Source organism: Heterocephalus glaber, unplaced genomic scaffold (assembly GCF_053883595.1).
Source record: "Heterocephalus glaber isolate CG9 unplaced genomic scaffold, H.glaber_assembly_v1.0 deba00001504, whole genome shotgun sequence".
NCBI lineage: Eukaryota > Metazoa > Chordata > Mammalia > Rodentia > Bathyergidae > Heterocephalus > Heterocephalus glaber.
This window is the reverse complement of record NW_028258324.1, coordinates 74,024,025-74,042,681: the sequence shown is the minus strand read 5'-3', so window position 1 is coordinate 74,042,681 and position 18,657 is coordinate 74,024,025. Positions and strand designations below refer to the sequence as shown.

Sequence of the window (18,657 nt, the reverse complement as noted above, 5' to 3'; positions counted from 1 at the left end):
ATGCAGAATTGAGAAAATTGTTTACTGGTATATCCAGAGCCATTATCTGTTTTAATAATTTGAGGTAGACTGACTATGGAAAAACAACGTAAACAGTGGGAGATAACATGTTTTGTAGCTTCACCTTGAAGAGCAGTAGCCATGATGAAGCCTGAAAAAGTATCAACACTGATGTGAACATATTTCTGTTTTCCAAACTCAGAAATATGAGTAACATCCATCTGCCACAATTGATTGGGTTTAAGACCTCGGGGGTTAACTTCATAATGGGGGACGGTAGAAAGGAGTGGACAATGAGTACACTGTTTAACAATTTGTCTAGCAGCCTCACGTGTAAGGCCGAATTGATAGCATAGGCTACGACTATTTTGATGATGAATAGCATGGTGTTGTTGTGCCAATTGTATTTGTGTAGGGGCGACAATTTTGGTGGCCTGATCCGCAAGGCAATTTCCCGCCGAGATGGCACCAGGGAGATTAGAATGAGCATGCACATGACCGATATAGCATGGCTCTGTGCGAGAACGTAAAAATTGTTGAATCTGTGCAAAAAGAGATTGGATAGGAGTGGCAGCAGAGGCAATAAAAGACACCGTTTCCAATAAGGGAATGGCCCTTGCAATATATTGGCTATCTGTATACAAATTAAAAGATTCATTATGAAAAAGATCAAAAGCTATAGCAACGGCTCAAAGTTCTATCACTTGTGCAGAAGAGGGAGTGAAGGAAAAAGTATGAACATCATCTCCCACAACATACACGGCACGTCCGTTGGATGAGCCATCAGTGAAAATTGACTTGGCTTGAGGGATGGGAGATAGACGAATAACTTTTGGGAAAACAAACGAATGAACGTCAGCGAATTGAAGTAATTTATCTGGAGGGAGATGATAACTAATAGAACTGTTAAAGTGAGCAAAAGCGAGAGCCCAAGAATCAACATTATGAAAAAGCCAATTAATTTGTTGTTGTGTAAAAGGGACCCGTATTAAAGAAGGCTCAATGCCAAAATATTTACGTGATTCTTCATGTATGAGTTGTACAAGCTGGGCTACTGATTCATAGTAAGGAAATAAAACTTTAGCAGGGGAAACAGGCAAATGTAGCCAAAGTAATGGGCCATCCTGCCAAAGAACAGCAGTAGGCATATGTTGCGTGGCCAGAACATAAGCAGCCCAGGGGCGGCTATAATCAAAGTAGTGGACGGTCTGGTCTTGAATAGCTAACTCAACTTTATGAAGCGCTTTTCTGGCTTGTTTAGAAAGCTGTCGAGGCAAAGAGGGGTCAGAATCCCCTTTTAAAACATCAAAAAGGGGTTTTAAATCTCCCGTGGACAATTTTAAATATGAGCGCAGCCAATTTATATCCCCTAACAATTTTTGATAATCATTTAAAGTGCATAAGGCATCTTTTCTTAATTGAAATTTTTGAGGATAAATGACTTTAGGATACAGAACGTGGCCAAGATAGGAGAAAGGAGGTCGAGTTTGGATTTTTTCAGGGGCCACAACTAATCCATTGTTTACTAATGCCTGGTGTAAATCAGCAAACACGCTTAATAAAAGGGATTCATTACTAGAGGCTAAAAGATTGTCATCCATATAATGAACTAAATATAATGATGGGTAATCTGTCCTGACTAGTTGGATCGCTTGAGCTACAAACTTTTGACACAGGGTGGGGCTATTAGCCATACCTTGTGGCAAAACCTTCCACTGAAAACATTGTACGGGTCCTTTAAAATTAACAGAGTGTACACTAAAGGCAAAACGTCTACAATCTTGCGGGGCAAGAGGAATTGTATAGAAACAATCTTTTAAATCCACACTTATTTTGAAAGTTTGTGCTGGAATAGCGGACGGTATTGGAAGTCCGGGCTGTAGGGCCCCCATAATTTCCATGGTTTTATTAACTGCTCTTAAATCCTGTAAAAGTCGCCACTTTCCTGATTTTTTCTTAATTACAAAGATAGGGGAATTCCATGGAGAATTAGAAGATTCAATATGCGCAGCGCAGAGCTGTTCCTGTACTAACTGTTCTGCAGCGAGAATTTTTTCTTGGGTTAAAGGCCATTGATCCACCCACACAGGGTCACTAGTTTTCCATGTGATGGGATCTGCGTGGGGCACAGGGAGGTCAATAGCCCCATTAAAAATACCCTATTCCTGTTCTATCTAATTTTTGTTTAGTCTGCAAAGGGGAAGAGGGACCCTGATTACGCACTCCGAGTCCTTGATAAGGAAGTAGCGAACTCAAACAGGACAGACTATTTGGAACCCAGCCAGATCCTCCTCTCTCTCTCTCTCTCTCTCTCTCTCTCTCTCTCTCTCTCTCTCTCTCGGCGGCCACCTGTAAAGTAGCCTGCAGGGCCGAGAGAGGGCGGGGAGCTGGGGATGAGAGTCGTGGACAGGAGGGGAATCCAGCTGAAGATCGGGGTGGGCAACCTCAGGGAAAGGGTCAAGCCCTGCCGGGACGCTGGGCTGAAGTGACCGTTTTTTCAACAGTGCTTGTTCCTTTTGTTTCCATTTCCAATTAAACCATAACATATCTATGGGATTTGAGGGATGGGTATTTTCAGATTTATCTTTTTTATCTTTTATTTTCATTTTTTCAGTAAGAGCTATTAGAGAGAAGGGAGGCCATTCCTCATAGTTATACTTAGTTGCCTCCTCCTCTAAATCTGTGGCACCAGGGGGGTCGAGGTGTTCATCTAAACCTTCCACAAGAGGGGGGGCTGAAGAAGGGTACTCAATTTCTTTATCTATATTTGGATTGTCCTCCGGACTAGAGGCAACTGCGTCTGTTTGTGAGTTATCCACTAAAGTCCCTTGACGAGGATCTAAACTCTCCTTGATAAGACCCCAAAGGCTAAACACATCAACAGGGAATTTGGAAGGCCCTTCCTGATCATAATAATCTTGTAATTGTTTTCCGACTTTTAGCCAAAGTTCCAAATTAATTGATCCCTCCTCAGGAAACCATGGGCAGACTCTCTCCACAAATTCTAAAAAATGACATAACTGCTGTTGCCCTACCTTAGCTCCACGGGACTGAAGCATCCTTTTTAATATCTGAGCAAACAGCATCCGACTACTAGTAGTCCCCATATCTTATAGCATCTGACTACTAGTAGTCCTTATATCTTATATCACCGCCCCCTACTTACTTATCCGAGCTCACAATCTGGCGGCGTCCTTCACCTTGTCCTCCATGCTCAGGTCCCTGTTTGGGCGCCACTTGTGACCGTGCCAGCCGTCACTAGTCGAACAGTACCTGAGAGGAGGGGGGAGGATGAAAGAAAAACATAACCTCTGAGGAAAAGAAAAAGGAGAGAGAGGCGGAGGGGAGACCCCTCTTCCCACTTTATTGCCCTTTATATACCTTTTCCACAACCCCCAACCCCTCCTCTGTACATAATTCGGCGACTAATTATTTTCCAGGGAAAAGGTCAAATGTATCTTTACAACTCCGGGAATAACGTTCCCTTGCACTGCAGACATTCGAACTCTTTCTATTTAACCACTCTCGTTACAAGTAACCATCCTTGTTTTTGTGCCAGCTGCATATCCAGGATTCATTATGTTCTCAAGAGACTCAGAGGTCTCTCAAGGTTATTTCAACCTTTCGCTCTCCACACCTAACATCTTATGGATTTGTAGGATATGTTCATTGGTTAATCTTGCTTGTTGTTTTGGTATGATTTCCCAGGTACCTTTTACTTTGGTTGTTATTTGTTTGTGTTGGTTTCTTTTTGTGTTTCTATCTTGTTCTGTACGCTGTGCTTTCCACTGTCTTCTAAGTTTAAGAGGTGTGACTGTTGTTGTGCATATCTTACTAAATTTATCTACCTTATCATTTAGAGTTGATGTAATATCTTTCTTTCTAGTATGTGCTGAGACATGGGCTACATATATTTTCATTTGTCTGGAGGCTGATTCTATAGTTTCCCAGGCCTCTTTAGACCATATTGGTTTGTCATTGATTTTCCAAGAATTTTCCTTCCATTTGGACGCCCACATGGTTATACCATTGGCTACGACCCATGAATCTGTGAATATATATTTTTTTTTCTTGTTTTTCCAATTTTGATTGTTCATATGCCATTGCTACTGCTAATACTTCTGCATGTTGAGCAGCTTTTGATGTACCTTCCTTGGTTTTTACCATACCATCCCCAGGTCTATAAGCCAGTGCTTTCCAGTATATGGTTCCACCTTTTTGTGATGCAGATCCATCCATGAACCATGCGTTAGGCAAGGAGTTATTGTATATAGGTGGTCCCCATTGTCCAAGTGCATGCCTCTTTTGGGGTAGGGTGATCATATCTGGTAGGGAGATTATAGGTTTTCCCAGCTCCTCTGTTGCACTTATCGTGTCACAGGGTTCTGGGTCCATCCCCTGGTGCATCAGAGCACTTTGGGATAGAGAAGGCAGCGACCCCTTTGCTACCACCGTCTCTCTGCTCAGGGCTGACTTCAAGAACCATTTCCAGTGTACAACTTTCACATCCTGCGGTCTTGTGGCTGTTTCCCTTGGGTCTGATTGTATCCACCGGAGGATAGGTACCTCAGATCTAATGGTTATGGGTCTGTCACTTAATAAACCACTACATGTCCAAATTGCTTCATAAGTTGTCCATATTGTCTTTTCAAGTATTGAATATTTATGGTCTGACCATGGGAATTTTTTACAGAAAAAGCCTACAGCCCTTAATTATGTATTATTTTTTATAAATAGGTTCCAATTTCCATCTTCTTGGTGGAATAAGATATCTAGACTATTGTATCTCCCTGTTTGGGGTAATTTACTGATTTATATGTCTTGCACAATTCTTCGAGGCTGTTTAATATCTGTTTTTCATTTTCTGTCCATCTAAAGTCAGATGCTTTCTTAGTGATATTGTGTAAGGGTTTCATAATGTTTTGGATATATGGGCTATGATTTCTCTAGAAATTGAAAAGGCCTAATAGCTGTTGTAATTCCTTTTATTTGTAGGGTCCTTAATTATTTGTATTTTATCTAATACTGTTTGTGGGATTGTAGGTCCCTCAGTAGTCCATTGTATACCTAGAAATTTAACTGATGTGCTAGGCTGTTGTACTTTATCATCATTAACTGTCCATCCATCCTGTCTTAATATTTGTACGAATTTGTCTAATGTGTCTTTGATTTTCTTTTCCTGCTTTCCTCCTACCAGTAGATCATCCACATATGATAATATAAGTATGTCTTTGTCCTTTGGCATCTTGTTTAATGTAAATTGTAATGCATTATGTGCTATTATAGGGCTATTCTTGTATCCTTGTGGTAATCTTTTAAATCTATATTGTTTGTTATCCCATGTGAATGTTGTCATTTCCCTGGAATCCTCATGTAATGGTATACAGAAAAACATTTTTTAAGTCAATTGTTGCTAGAAATGATGGTGCAAATGTGTTAATTTTCTTTATAATATCTTCTAGTTCTGGCAAACTTCCTGGCATGTTTGGAGTTAATTTATTGATGTTTCTGTAATCTATTGTTAGTCTCCATGTGCCTGATGGTTTCTTTACTGGCCATATGGGGCTGTTATAATTAAAGCTTGATGTATGTTCTATCACATCTTCCTCTTCCAATAGTGTTATTGTGTCTGTAATGTCTTGTAATCCACCCTTGATTGGGTATTGGCTTGTGAAAGAGTTTGGTATTTGAGGTAATTGTATAGGATCTATTTTTACTTGTGTTAGGCATACGTGTTCTGGTTTTATGCAATTTCTTATGTATTTCCAATGGTTCCATATCTTAGGTCTTATATCCATGCCTAATATATTGTGTGATACATTTCCATTATACATGTTGCATTCTATTATTTTGTCATATATCTCTAATCTTGCCCTTATTTTGTTTAGTGTAGTTATGTTTCCTGTAATTCCTTGTATTTGTATCATGTTTTTTGTGTTATGTATCTTTGGTAATATTATGTCTTTGAATATGCTAATTTCACTCCCTGTGTCTACTAGCCATGTTGTTGGTGTGGGTTTCTTGTGTAGTATTATCGGTATCCTAATCCACGGCCTTGGATCCTTGCTTGATAGAATCTGTGGGGTTGGTTGAAGTATTGATTCTGTCTGGGCTGTCTGGGCAACTGTCTGCCCAGACTTCCTTTCCCTAAAATATTCGGGCCTCTGTTGTTGTTTTCTTGGTATCTATTTAGATAACGATATGTGGGTTGGTATCTTCCTTGTCTTGTCTCATTTTGAAATCGTTGGTTATTCATCTGTCTTGTGTTTGGTTGTCTATTATCATTTCTCATTGGTTGTACATTGTTGAATCTATTGAATCTATTGAATATTCCCTTTTTCTTTTTTATGTTGTTGTTTGTCAAACTATCTGTGGCAAAGGTCATGACATTTGTTTTTTCTAATTCTCTGTTTTCTTTTAGAAAATTAATCATGTCTCCAATTGTTCTAGCTGATTGTACATTCGGACTTATTATTATTTTTAAATGGTTTGGTGCTCCCTTTAGGATGATTTTCTTGAAACCTGGTGTTAATATTGTTTCATGCGGTGTGAGTGCTCTTGAATATACCATTCCTATTACACCTAATGTCCTGACTAAATCTATTCCTTGATCCCATGTGTTCCATTTTGTCTCTGCTTCCCATTTTGTCCCATCCCGCGGGTAAGTCAACAGAGACCCTAGAGGGGGAGTGAGAATGACAAAGGACAGGGGACACGAGAGATGGAGACAAGACAGGTTTCTGATCAAGTCTCGTTTATTGTGGAAGCTGCTACAGCATATATACCATAGGGCTAGAGGGAAGGAACAAGGGGAGGGTACTGGGGCTACTTCCTTGTTGCCGGGTAGACTTGCAGCAGGCCCAGACATGCCCGTAAAAGGCACTCAAGAGTTCTAGTGGGGGGGGGCAAGGCCCCCCACAGGTCCTCCCTTTAAAATTATAATTTTAGAAAGGCGTCAGGAGAGCCAAGCCTGCGGAGGCTGAGCCTGTCTTGGGTCAGAGCGACATACGTGTCTGCACCGTGCACCTTACCCATCATCGGTTAACCAGAGAATCAAGGCTCTGGCACCTGTCTTAGGTGGCGCACAAGGGCTCTCTCATTGCATGGCATGCTTGCTCAGTTGCCCGTCATTGGCTTGCCAGCCCACTCACCAGGTGGGGCGAAAACACTTCACCATGGCAAGGACCTAATCGATGGTCCGGCATTCGTCCTGGTCAGCCATTGCCAATCTATGATAGTAGACCTGTATGGGTGCTGTTTTTATTGCCTCTATCTGGGCTCTAAGGAAGGCCATGATTTTGTTGTATATTATGGGCCCCAAAGAAATGAGCAGAAGTAGGCCCAATAAGGGTCCCAGCAAAGGGAGAAGATAAGGGAGGAAACCATTGAGGCCAGTCCAGAGGGGATTTTGAGCGAACTCTTGTCGTTGTCTGTTTAGATCTTCCTGAAGTTCGCGAATTTTTCCCCTGATGATCCCAGATTTATTGGCATAGAAACAACAATGTTCATTTAGGGCTATGCAAATCCCTCCTTGTTTCGCCGTGAGGAGGTCCAGGCCCCTTCTGTTTTGAAGGACCACCTCAGCCAAAGAATCGATCTGATCTTGTATATCTGTAAGAGTGTTAGAGAGAGCTTGAACATCATTAATCAACTGGTTGGATAATTTGGCATAGGAGTGTAACGCCACTCCGATGCCAGCAGAGCCAGTGGCAAGGGCACCGGACACCCCCAGCCCCACGAGCAGGGGGACCAGTGAAATGGCCCTTTTATGTCGCCCAGCGATATAGTCAAAGCTGGGCAAGGGCACCGGCTCATCTCCAGGAATGACGGCGATGTCCGGGAGGACAGTCGCCCCCACGCACAGCCCAGTCCAATTAGTGGGGAGGGAGGTGAATGCCAAGCTCCCTCCACAGATGAGCACGTGACCCGGGGCAGGGCAAATGGCGGCAGAGCCATTAAGCATTACAGAGCAGAGAGAGAAATTTTGGACTCTGACAGGTATATCGAAGCTATCGTTGTGGCCCGAACTTAGATAACAAGCTGAAGCATTGAACTGTACTGGCTGGACCCTGAAGGGCAGAGAAAAACTGCAATTGTAACTAGAACTGTTGGCATAGTCAGTTTGGTCGACAACTGGCAAGGCGAGGGGCAGGGGTGTGCCAAGGGTCAAGCATAGCCAACAATCCGCAGCAAAGGCTGGGTTGGATGTATTGATCAATTGATAAGTGGCCTCTAAGACACTCAGGGTTTGGACGTCAGGGTCTGGGCCTTGAGGTTTGGGAAAGGCCAGCGGATGATAATTTAGGGAGGGGTACATCTCTTGGATGATAGTCTCGAGCTGTTTTTGTACTCGCTCTTCCCTGAGCTGATCTGAAGGCCCGCCACCATCAGATACATGAATTGGGGCCTGTGGCAGCCAGCAGACATCTTTGCCGGGACTGCCGTTGCAGGAGGCTTGGCCAAATTCAGGATATCCAGTGGGGCTGGAAAAGTCCCAGTCACCTCCGACGGAGCCCCTGTAAGTTCTTTGTAGAACAGCAGTTAGATATATTTTTCCATCGGAATGTGTACATTGTTGGGCTTCAGTGTAACAAGTAGAATGCATTTCTGTGGCCTTGGCACAATTGGCAGGGCATGGCCCTGGTTCACCATTGACTGTTGGTATGACTTTAGGCTTAGGGACGCAATCCCATTTTTGGTTATATCCTTCCACTAGCGCGACCTCATAAACCAAGTAGGCAATCTTGTTGCAGCAATCAGTACTACGAGTGTAACTTGTGGGTGCAGCCCCGCCAGAACCCCCAGCACAGTCACAGGGGTTACCATACAGGGCAATGAGCAGTTGTTCTTTGTTAACTGGTTGAAATCCGTTTTTTGTTGTCAGTGCCAGGAACAGCAACAGACCATGCAACAGATTCAGGGATGTCATCTTTTTAACCTGTAAGCAAAATTTCGTCCTGCAATGTAAGCAAGGCTGGGCTGTAGATAAGAGAGTTAGGCTAACCTGATTAAGCTTTTGAAGATAACCAACGTGGACATATTACAATAACATATTTAAAACTTAACCAATGTAAATATTTTGTAACAACATGGCTGTGGTCTGAATCTGGGCATACAACCCCACATCAAATTGCATCTGTTGATCGTTGGCAGCATAGGCCCCATCCCCCAGAAGCATATCGGGTATCCAACCATTACCCACCTGAGCATTGTGTCTAGCAGTATCTTGGCAATTTTCCACATATTCAGATTTTCATAGTAAATAATCACCTCCTGTAAGGGTGGCGCGGGCCAGAGTCTGCCAATCAATTGGGGTGAGCCAATTTTCTGCCACCGATTCTAAAATGGCCATTGTGTAAGGTGCAGTGGCCCCATATTGAGCAGCGGCCATTTTAAATTCTTTAATGACCTTAAAATCGAAACCACTGTGGTGTCTCCACGCCTGTCCCTGCGCGTCAGTAGTTTCAGTTACGGGAAAGGCTTCCACATTTTCAAATTCTAGGGGTACTCCTGATCCGGATGGCACCCTAGGGGCTGCCCCTCTAATGGGGGGTCGTGGCTTAAATTTGTCCTCTCTACGGACATTTTCATGGGTTTTGCCTGTTCTTAAGCCTTTGAGCTGGGTAATAAGTTCTTGGTGTTCCTTTTCTAACCTTATTTGTTCTTTTAGAAATTTTATCTTGTCCCGGAGTTCCTTTGGGGGATCAACAGCAGGGCATGCCAAAGCAGGCGCATTGGGAGTGTTGGGTACTGGAACATAAGGAGGCGGACATTGAACTACGGGTGGCCAGTCAGGATTACGATATCTGGTTGCCTCCTCCTCAAGATTGGCCCAGTCAGCCTCCCCCCGGATCGTTCTGTGGCAAGGGGGGGTGTCTGAGGGGGCGGAGGGAAGAGTACAAGGTCGGTTCCTCTTTCACTGGCGGGGCGGGGTTAGAGGCAGGGGCTGAAAGGGCGGAGGCAGAAGCTGAGGAGCGCCGAAGCTTTTTCTTAAAAGGCTTGGATGAGGCAGAGCCCGCCTGTAAACCCTCATCGGTTGCATTTTTTTTTTTTTTTTTTTGGTCTGGCTCATCATCACTATCAAAAGACATCAAGTCTTCTTCCTCATTCTTTGAGGAAGTCCCGTCCCGCAGGGGCTTGGGCCTCGGCGCCATCTTGGCATCTCGGGGGGTGTTTACAAACTCCTCACTCCGAGGGAGAGTGATCGACCCTTCCTCCGATCGGAGAGCTGTCTCCCCGACCTGGATGGCTTGAGCCACCAGCGGATCTTTGGTTTTTTGGGAGATAATTTCATTAATAAGATTCCAATAAGAAAATGTAGTAATCGGAACCTTTCCTGGTCCACAAGTAGCATAATAATCTTTAAGGGCCTCCCCTACTCTTTTCCATCTCCTCTCGTCAATGGTACCCTCGGCGGGAAACCAAGGGCAGAGATCTCTAATATAATCAAAATATTTTAACAACTGTTTGACTGTAACCTTTACCCCTCGTGCCTGTAAAGTTTTTTTTTTTTTTAAGACCTTCCACAAACAACTCATGTTGGCTAATCACCTGTCCCATAATCGCTGCTCAACTCACCGAGGTGCAGGAAAGACGGCAGGTTCACGTCAGACGCAATCCTCTTTTTTCTATTTTATTTGTCTCTTCTATTTTATTGGGCCCCCGGGCAGCGTTCTTCACTGGATCCCCCGTTCTTGGGCCCCACGCTGGGCGCCACTTGTCCCATCCCGCGGGTAAGTCAACAGAGACCCTAGAGGGGGAGTGAGAATGACAAAGGACAGGGGACATGAGCGATGGAGACAAGACAGGTTTCTGATCAAGTCTCGTTTATTGCAGAAGCTGCTACAGCATATATACCGTAGGGCTAGAGGGAAGGAGCAAGGGGAGGGTACTGGGGCTACTTCCTTGTTGCCGGGTAGACTTGCAGCAGGCCCAGACATGCCCGTAAAAGGCACTCAAGAGTTCTAGTGGGGGGGGGGCAAGGCACCCCACACCATTTCATGAGATCTATTGTAGGATATGTCATTTGTATTGCATATGTATACCAATCCATTAGTGAATGTGTCTCACCTTGATTATGCTCTATGAACTGTGGTAGATTTTCCTGTACACTAGGATTTTCTGTTATATTTTTGATTCTAGTCATTTTGACACTTGTTAACATTATAGTATCTGCTCCTTTATCCCACACTGCACATAAGTATAAGGCGTCCCCCTTACCGTTCTGTGCAAATTCTTGTCTTATTTGAGTTAACTCTGTTCCTTTAAGAGGCCTAATTTCCTCTCTTATTTTGGAACCTTCTTCCACCGGTGGGTTTGTAAGTCTACTTGGGGTATTAATGCTAGTCTTAGTGACCAGAAAAACCTCCCAATTCTTTCTGGGTGGATCCAGTGGGCCCTCATGTTTGGCTAGCTGCTTAAATGGGTTAGTATCCTTGAATTTTCCTATCAGTTTCTGAGCCATGGCTTTTCCTTTCATTCTATCATTATCTATATCCTCTATTGTTTTCAACAATATGCTTGGGACCTCAGGTTGTGAAGCTCTTTCCAATATGGGTTGTATCACATTAGGATCTGTTAATGTAGCCTTTATATCTACTTCCTTATATCTACATTTTCCTTTAACGATCTCTTTTGCTTTTTGCCATCGGTTGTTGTCATCTGTACTCACGGTCTCTGGCTTTGGTTTGATTGTTAGTTTCTTAAATTTAGCCAGCATTTTGTGATTTTGGGATTATTCAGAGGTGATTCCAGTAATTTAGGATGCTATAGAATATGAGTATGAGAAAATATATAGACACATACACTAGTCTATATCCTTTTGCGGCTACTGCGCCAATTCTGATTTCAAATGAGATTATGGTTGCTGCTAATAATACTATAAAGATCTTTTCTGGGATGTTTGAGTCCAAAATGGTGCATGGCTCTTCCTCCTTCTCAGCCTCCGACCAGAGCTCCAGAGTTGGCTTACACCATGCTGAAACTCCCCTATCTAATGCTATTTTTTTTTCCTAAGGGGTTGGAGTCCAGAATCGTGCATGGCTCTTCCTCCTTCTCACCCCCCAAACAGAGCTCCAGAGTTGGCTTACACTGTGTTGAGACTCCCCTATTTGGGTGTCAGTTTGAGTTTGGAAGTTTGGTCCGGGTCTTCCTGAAGGTGCCAGCCGTCACTAGTCGAACAGTACCTGAGAGGAGGGGAGAGGATGAAAGAAAAACACAACCTCTGAGGAAAAGAAAAAGGAGAGAGAGGCAGAGGAGAGACCCCTCTTCCCACTTTATTGCCCTTTATATACCTTTTCCACAACCCACAACCCCTCCTCCGTACATAATTCGGCGACTAATTATTTTCCAGGGAAAAGGTCAAATGTATCCTTACAACTCCGGGAATAACGTTCCCTTGCACTGCAGACATTCGAATTCTTTCTATTTAACCACTCTCGTTACAAGTAACCATCCTTGTTTTTGTGCCAGCTGCATATCCAGGATTCATTATGTTCTCAAGAGACTCAGAGGTCTCTCAAGTTTATTTCAACCTTTCTCTCTCCACAACTCCCCCTTCTTTATTTATTAGATGACCGTGCCTGTCTTAGGTGAGGTCCTAGGACAGAATCCTACCTTACCCTTCATTGGGAAGAGAACCTTCCCTGTCTTAGGTTGGTAAGAGATTCTCCTGGTCTCAAACCCGTCATTGACTAACCGGCCTCTTGCTTAGGGGTGATCAATTTCTGATAATGCAATTGGACAGCCATCATTGCGAACATGGATCGAACACACTGGCCAAATATAATGAAAAGAAGAAACATAAGTAACAATCCACCTGCCAACAGCCCAAGGCCTATCACTATTTGTTTAGCAAAAAGTGAGGAAGGCACCAAGGTTTTCAAGTAGTCATAAAGGGACTGTGCCATCTGTGCAGGTGACAGACTTGTTTTTCTTGTTTGTTGAATACTCAATATTTGCTGATGGAGCTTTACTAGGTCGGAGGTTTCATTGCCATACGACCATGCCCCTTTTAGATGGTCCTGGATCATTTGCCAATTACAATCTGTCACATTATAAGCTAGTGAAGTGACACAAATCCAACGATATTCTGTATGGCACTGTAAATGGTTTCTATGTTTGAGAGCTTCAAGGGAGCATCCCAAATATATTACCGTGTCAAAAAGAGCATTTAACTTTTCTTCCATTTTTACATCAATGTCTTCCTGTAACTCTAAGGCTTGAGACACATTCATTGAAAGATTATCTATGAAAGTTGCGGTTTGTACAGACCAAGATAAAGCAACTGCGGCGGTAGATAAGCTAATCAAAAATGCTATAAAGGTAACAATTCCGGCTACAATCATGCAGGCCACCCTTTTTTCTCTTTTTAACAAACCGTTTAGACTCTCCAATATTTGAAGTCCTTTTTCTGCATACCATGGTTCTGCAAGATTAACCAGTAACATTACAAAAGAGGGCTGATGAATTATTAAAGCACCTTTACACCCAAATTTTACACAATTTGACAATGTACAACTATCACATTTTACATTAAATCGACGAGTTCCATTTTCATATTCAATCTTAAAACCTTCCAATAATAGTAAATAGGGCCGGGGCACACAAGCCGTAATGTTTCCCTCCAACCTGGAATCTGGTCCCACACCAATCCTTTTTATTCCTCCCATAGCAACCATAAGTTTCCATATCATGGGCTGAAAAGGGCCAGAAGGCACTCGCCAAAGTCCCACAGTCAACTGCTGTTCTGTATTCGCCCCACCTTGACAATTGTCCAATTGGGCACTCAATCCTGTAGCACTTCTTGTTGATCGGTGAGGTTATAGATGGCTGGCCGGTCCACTCTACATCTGGCCCATGGTATGATCCTGTTATTGGTGAGTGTCTTATTCATACATTGGAAAATTCAAAATGAAAAGGGTATGGTTTAAGAGATTCTGAGGAGACAAGGGGTATAACTCCCCCTTTTTTATTTTCTGAAGCTGATGTTTAAGGGCATTATGAGCTCCTTCAACAATCCCCTGTCCCTGGGGATTATAGGGTATACCAGTTTTATGTATCAGAATACAAGTGTGCCTATTTTCATAGGTGGCTGGAGCATAAGAGAAGGGCAAATACCCGAATCAAAAGGTTATTACCATAAACAATATGTTGGAAGACCCACATAATTAGAGGGCATGAATACATTTTGTACACCAGAAAAGGAGCAGTAATAAATATCACAGTTACATAAAACCTTATGTTTTTTACTGTAGTTTGGTACCAAAACCATCTTTCTAATAACACTCTCTTTTTTATGACACAGAAATTAAGCTTTTGAAGATGACCAATGTGGACATATTACAATAACATATTTAGAACTTAACCAATGTAAACATTTTACAATAACATATTTAGTGCTTAAACATCAATGATAACCAATGTAATCAATTTATAACATATTTAGAATTTAAACTTCAATGATAACCAATGTAATCAATTTATAACATATTTAGAATTTAAGCTTCAATGATAACCAATGTAATCAATTTATAATAACACATTGAGACAATATTTGTTGTGGTGTGTCTCCCATAAGATTATAAAAATTACTAGGGGGTCCCTTTAGTGAATTAAGACCAGAATAATTATTTTCTGGGTGGCCACTTCTTTATTCACCAAAGGGAGTACCCATAGTCTCTATCTATTTTGACAAACAAAGAATAAGAAAATATATATCTTCCTATTTTACAACTGTTTATTGCAATTTGATTATTGCATGTAGGTGACAATACACATTATTTTTATAAAATAAATCTTGGTAGCACTTTGATCAGTTAGCAACCTGGGAAGGAAGACATGCCTTTAATTTAATAACATTTATCTGTAAGCCAATTTAACAATAGGTGAATATCTTTTTTAAAAAAAAAAATTTTCAAAAGGTGAAAAGGAAAAGAGAAAAAAAAAATTGAGCTCAACTGTACAAACAGACAAACAACAGACAACAGACAAACATATAAGACAATTTATAAAATTAGAGTGCACTCAAATATATTTAGCCAAAATGAATCGTAATATCCTATTTATGATTATTAGATTTATAATTGTATGACTGGTCAAAAACTTTGGAATAATCAATTAACAGAGATCTCTTGAAATTAAAATCAGAAGGAATGAAAGTGCTTTTATACCTGTAAATATAAAAAGAACTCCAAGTCCTTGATAAGGAAGTAGCAAACTCAAACAGGACAGACTATTTGGAACCCAGCCAGATCCTCCCCTCTCTCTCGGCGGCCACCTGTAAAGTAGCCTGCAGGGCCGAGAGAGGGCGGGGAGCTGGGGATGAGAGTCGTGGACAGGAGGGGAATCCAGCTGAAGATCGGGGTGGGCAACCTCAGGGAAAGGGTCAAGCCCTGCCGGGACGCTGGGCTGAAGTGACCGTTTTTTCAACAGTGCTTGTTCCTTTTGTTTCCATTTCCAATTAAACCATAACATATCTATGGGATTTGAGGGATGGGTATTTTCAGATTTATCTTTTTTATCTTTTATTTTCATTTTTTCAGTAAGAGCTATTAGAGAGAAGGGAGGCCATTCCTCATAGTTATACTTAGTTGCCTCCTCCTCTAAATCTGTGGCACCAGGGGGGTCGAGGTGTTCATCTAAACCTTCCACAAGAGGGGGGGCTGAAGAAGGGTACTCAATTTCTTTATCTATATTTGGATTGTCCTCTGGACTAGAGGCAACTGCGTCTGTTTGTGAGTTATCCACTAAAGTCCCTTGACGAGGATCTAAGCTCTCCTTGATAAGACCCCAAAGGCTAAACACATCAACAGGGAATTTGGAAGGCCCTTCCTGATCATAATAATCTTGTAATTGTTTTCCGACTTTTAGCCAAAGTTCCAAATTAATTGATCCCTCCTCAGGAAACCATGGGCAGACTCTCTCCACAAATTCTAAAAAATGACATAACTGCTGTTGCCCTACCTTAGCTCCACGGGACTGAAGCATCCTTTTTAATATCTGAGCAAACAGCATCCGACTACTAGTAGTCCCCATATCTTATAGCATCTGACTACTAGTAGTCCTTATATCTTATATCACCGCCCCCTACTTACTTATCCGAGCTCACAATCTGGCGGCGTCCTTCACCTTGTCCTCCATGCTCAGGTCCCTGTTCAGGCGCCACTTGTGACCGTGTCAGCCGTCACTAGTCGAACAGTACCTGAGAGGAGGGGAGAGGATGAAAGAAAAACACAACCTCTGAGGAAAAGAAAAAGGAGAGAGAGGCGGAGGGGAGACCCCTCTTCCCACTTTATTGCCCTTTATATACCTTTTCCACAACCCCCAACCCCTCCTCTGTACATAATTTGGTGACTAATTATTTTCCAAGGAAAAGGTCAAATGTATCCTTACAACTCCGGGAATAACGTTCCCTTGCACTGCAGACATTCGAACTCTTTCTATTTAACCACTCTCGTTACAAGTAACCATCCTTGTTTTTGTGCCAGCTGCATATCCAGGATTCATTATGTTCTCAAGAGACTCAGAGGTCTCTCAAGGTTATTTCAACCTTTTGCTCTCCACATCTTCCTCCTTCTGCTCCCGACCAGAGCTCCAGAGTTGTCCTTCCCAAATCCTCCTCTCTCTCTCAGATTCCCAAATGGTACAATGCTTAAGTTTAACCTCCAACCTTGAGACCTGGTGGTTTTAAAACTAATTCTGCCTTGCTTCAACAGATCCTGCCGACTATGCCAGCTGTCGCAAACAGGTACCGTGGGTAAAAGAGGACTCAGACTCAGATGATAATTCACACACTTATCTTATATTGTCATAATTCATCTCAATACAATTACCACACACTATGCAATTATCACACAATATTAAGTCTGCCAATTACCACGTCCCTGTACCTGTACTGCGCAAGTCCTTATGGGAGCAAGACGTTTCCTCCCGCAGGGTCAGAGGGTCCGATCCGTAGACGAAGGGCGTCGAGTCGGCGCTAGCCTATCCGCCTCTCCGCTTGCCTCGTCCTCTGGTCTCGTCTGGTCGGAGGCGATGCTCCTCCCAGTGGGATCAGCTGTGCATAGGTCTCGGTCGGTAGTCAGATCATCAGATTGACTGGTCGACTGGTCAGTGGGACGGATCGTCAACTTGCTTGGGGTCTTCAGCTCCTTTTATACTATTCTAACTGGGCGTTTGTGGTATTGGTTCAGACTTATCACACTGTCCATTTCGGGGCACACCCTGTCCAGTTCAGGGCACACCCTTATCAGTTCCATACTGCTTAAGGTTCTACTTTCATATCTTATGGTTACACATCACTCTTATGATTGTGTTATACTTAGGTTACAGCACTCTTAAAGTCACAGCACACTTTAGGATTACAGCACACTTAGGGTTCTAAAATTCCATCTTATTTCAAGGTGTTCCCCACACCGGGTCGGCCAGAGTGTGCGGCACACATGAGCGGCGAGCCGAGGCAAGGTGACACGGCTGCTTTGCTGTCACCTACCCTTGCTCCTTTTATGCACAGAACACTCCCCTAGAGCACATTTCACCTGTGAAGCAGGAGAAGAGGCGTTAATTGGGAAGCAGTGTTTTGCGGCAAATCCGGAGTCAAAATGATCTTTCAGAGACAGAAGAGTTGGGTAAAATAAAAAAGTTTATTGCCAGGCCATGGCCAGCCTCAGGAAACGAGTCCTTATAGACGGACCTTGAGCTAAGACAATTTCTCCTTTTTATACCTTGCTCACAGCCTACAGGGTGGCTCAAGTTGCAGTCATACAGAATATAGCAAGGACGCGGTAAAGTGGCATGAGGCGATTTTCCATGGTTTCAAGGTTGGGGGCTTACATAAACAAATTTCAAGGCTGCTTTCTAATCTTTCTGGGAACAGGCTGCCCCACAAGAAGAGGAAGGCCCACCGGAGTTTCCAAATAGGGACAAGTTGGCACAGACAGGGTTTTAGGGGTGGCTCACACAAAGTACATAAACAGTGCATTATTGCTACATTAAGCTGACACAGTTCATGAACAAATATTTTACAGTAATTATCCATTCCAAATTATGTTTGGCATAACTCTTTCTACCTCATTCCTCCCTGTTGTTACATCAAACAGAATCTTCATTGATTTGAACAGGACAAACATAATGGGTCTTTGCTCACATTAGCATTTGATATATGTTGCACCCAGTGAGAAAGAACCAACCAGAGACTGATATTAAATCCACACAGGAGTTTATTACTGGCTGAGACCCAAGCTGAGCATTGGACTCCAGCCTTGACTGGGGGGAGACAAACATGTCTTATACACCTTTGAGGCCAGCAGTTTCTAGGCCTCCCTATGGGATAGAACTAGTAAAGCAAACAAAAGGTACAGAAGCAGACCGTCCTGCTGTTAGAACATTTGTAAAACAATACTTGATTAATTGTTATTTCTAAAGAGACTTTCTAAAGGGAGGAGGTTTTTAAGCTTCCTCCTCTGAGTTCATCTAAAGGGCAGCCAGGTGGGTCAAGCAGCAATATGGAGCCTGTCTTGCTAATGAGGGTCCTTCATTCCCCCTGGTTCTTGTAACTTAATCAAATCTTTGATTCCTGTATTTACTCTTTGAATTTTTTTTAAAAACATCTTTCAAAACCTCATAATTTTGTCTCAGCACCATCAGTTTAACTGCATC

At 42.7% G+C, this 18,657-nt stretch overlaps 1 long non-coding RNA gene across 1 annotated transcript in view; it reads left to right on the top strand.

Moving 5' to 3' along the window:
• LOC147825463 (uncharacterized) overlaps window positions 1–18,657 on the top strand; it is a 74,548-nt gene that overhangs the window by 16,283 nt on the left and 39,608 nt on the right. The window lies entirely within an intron of this gene.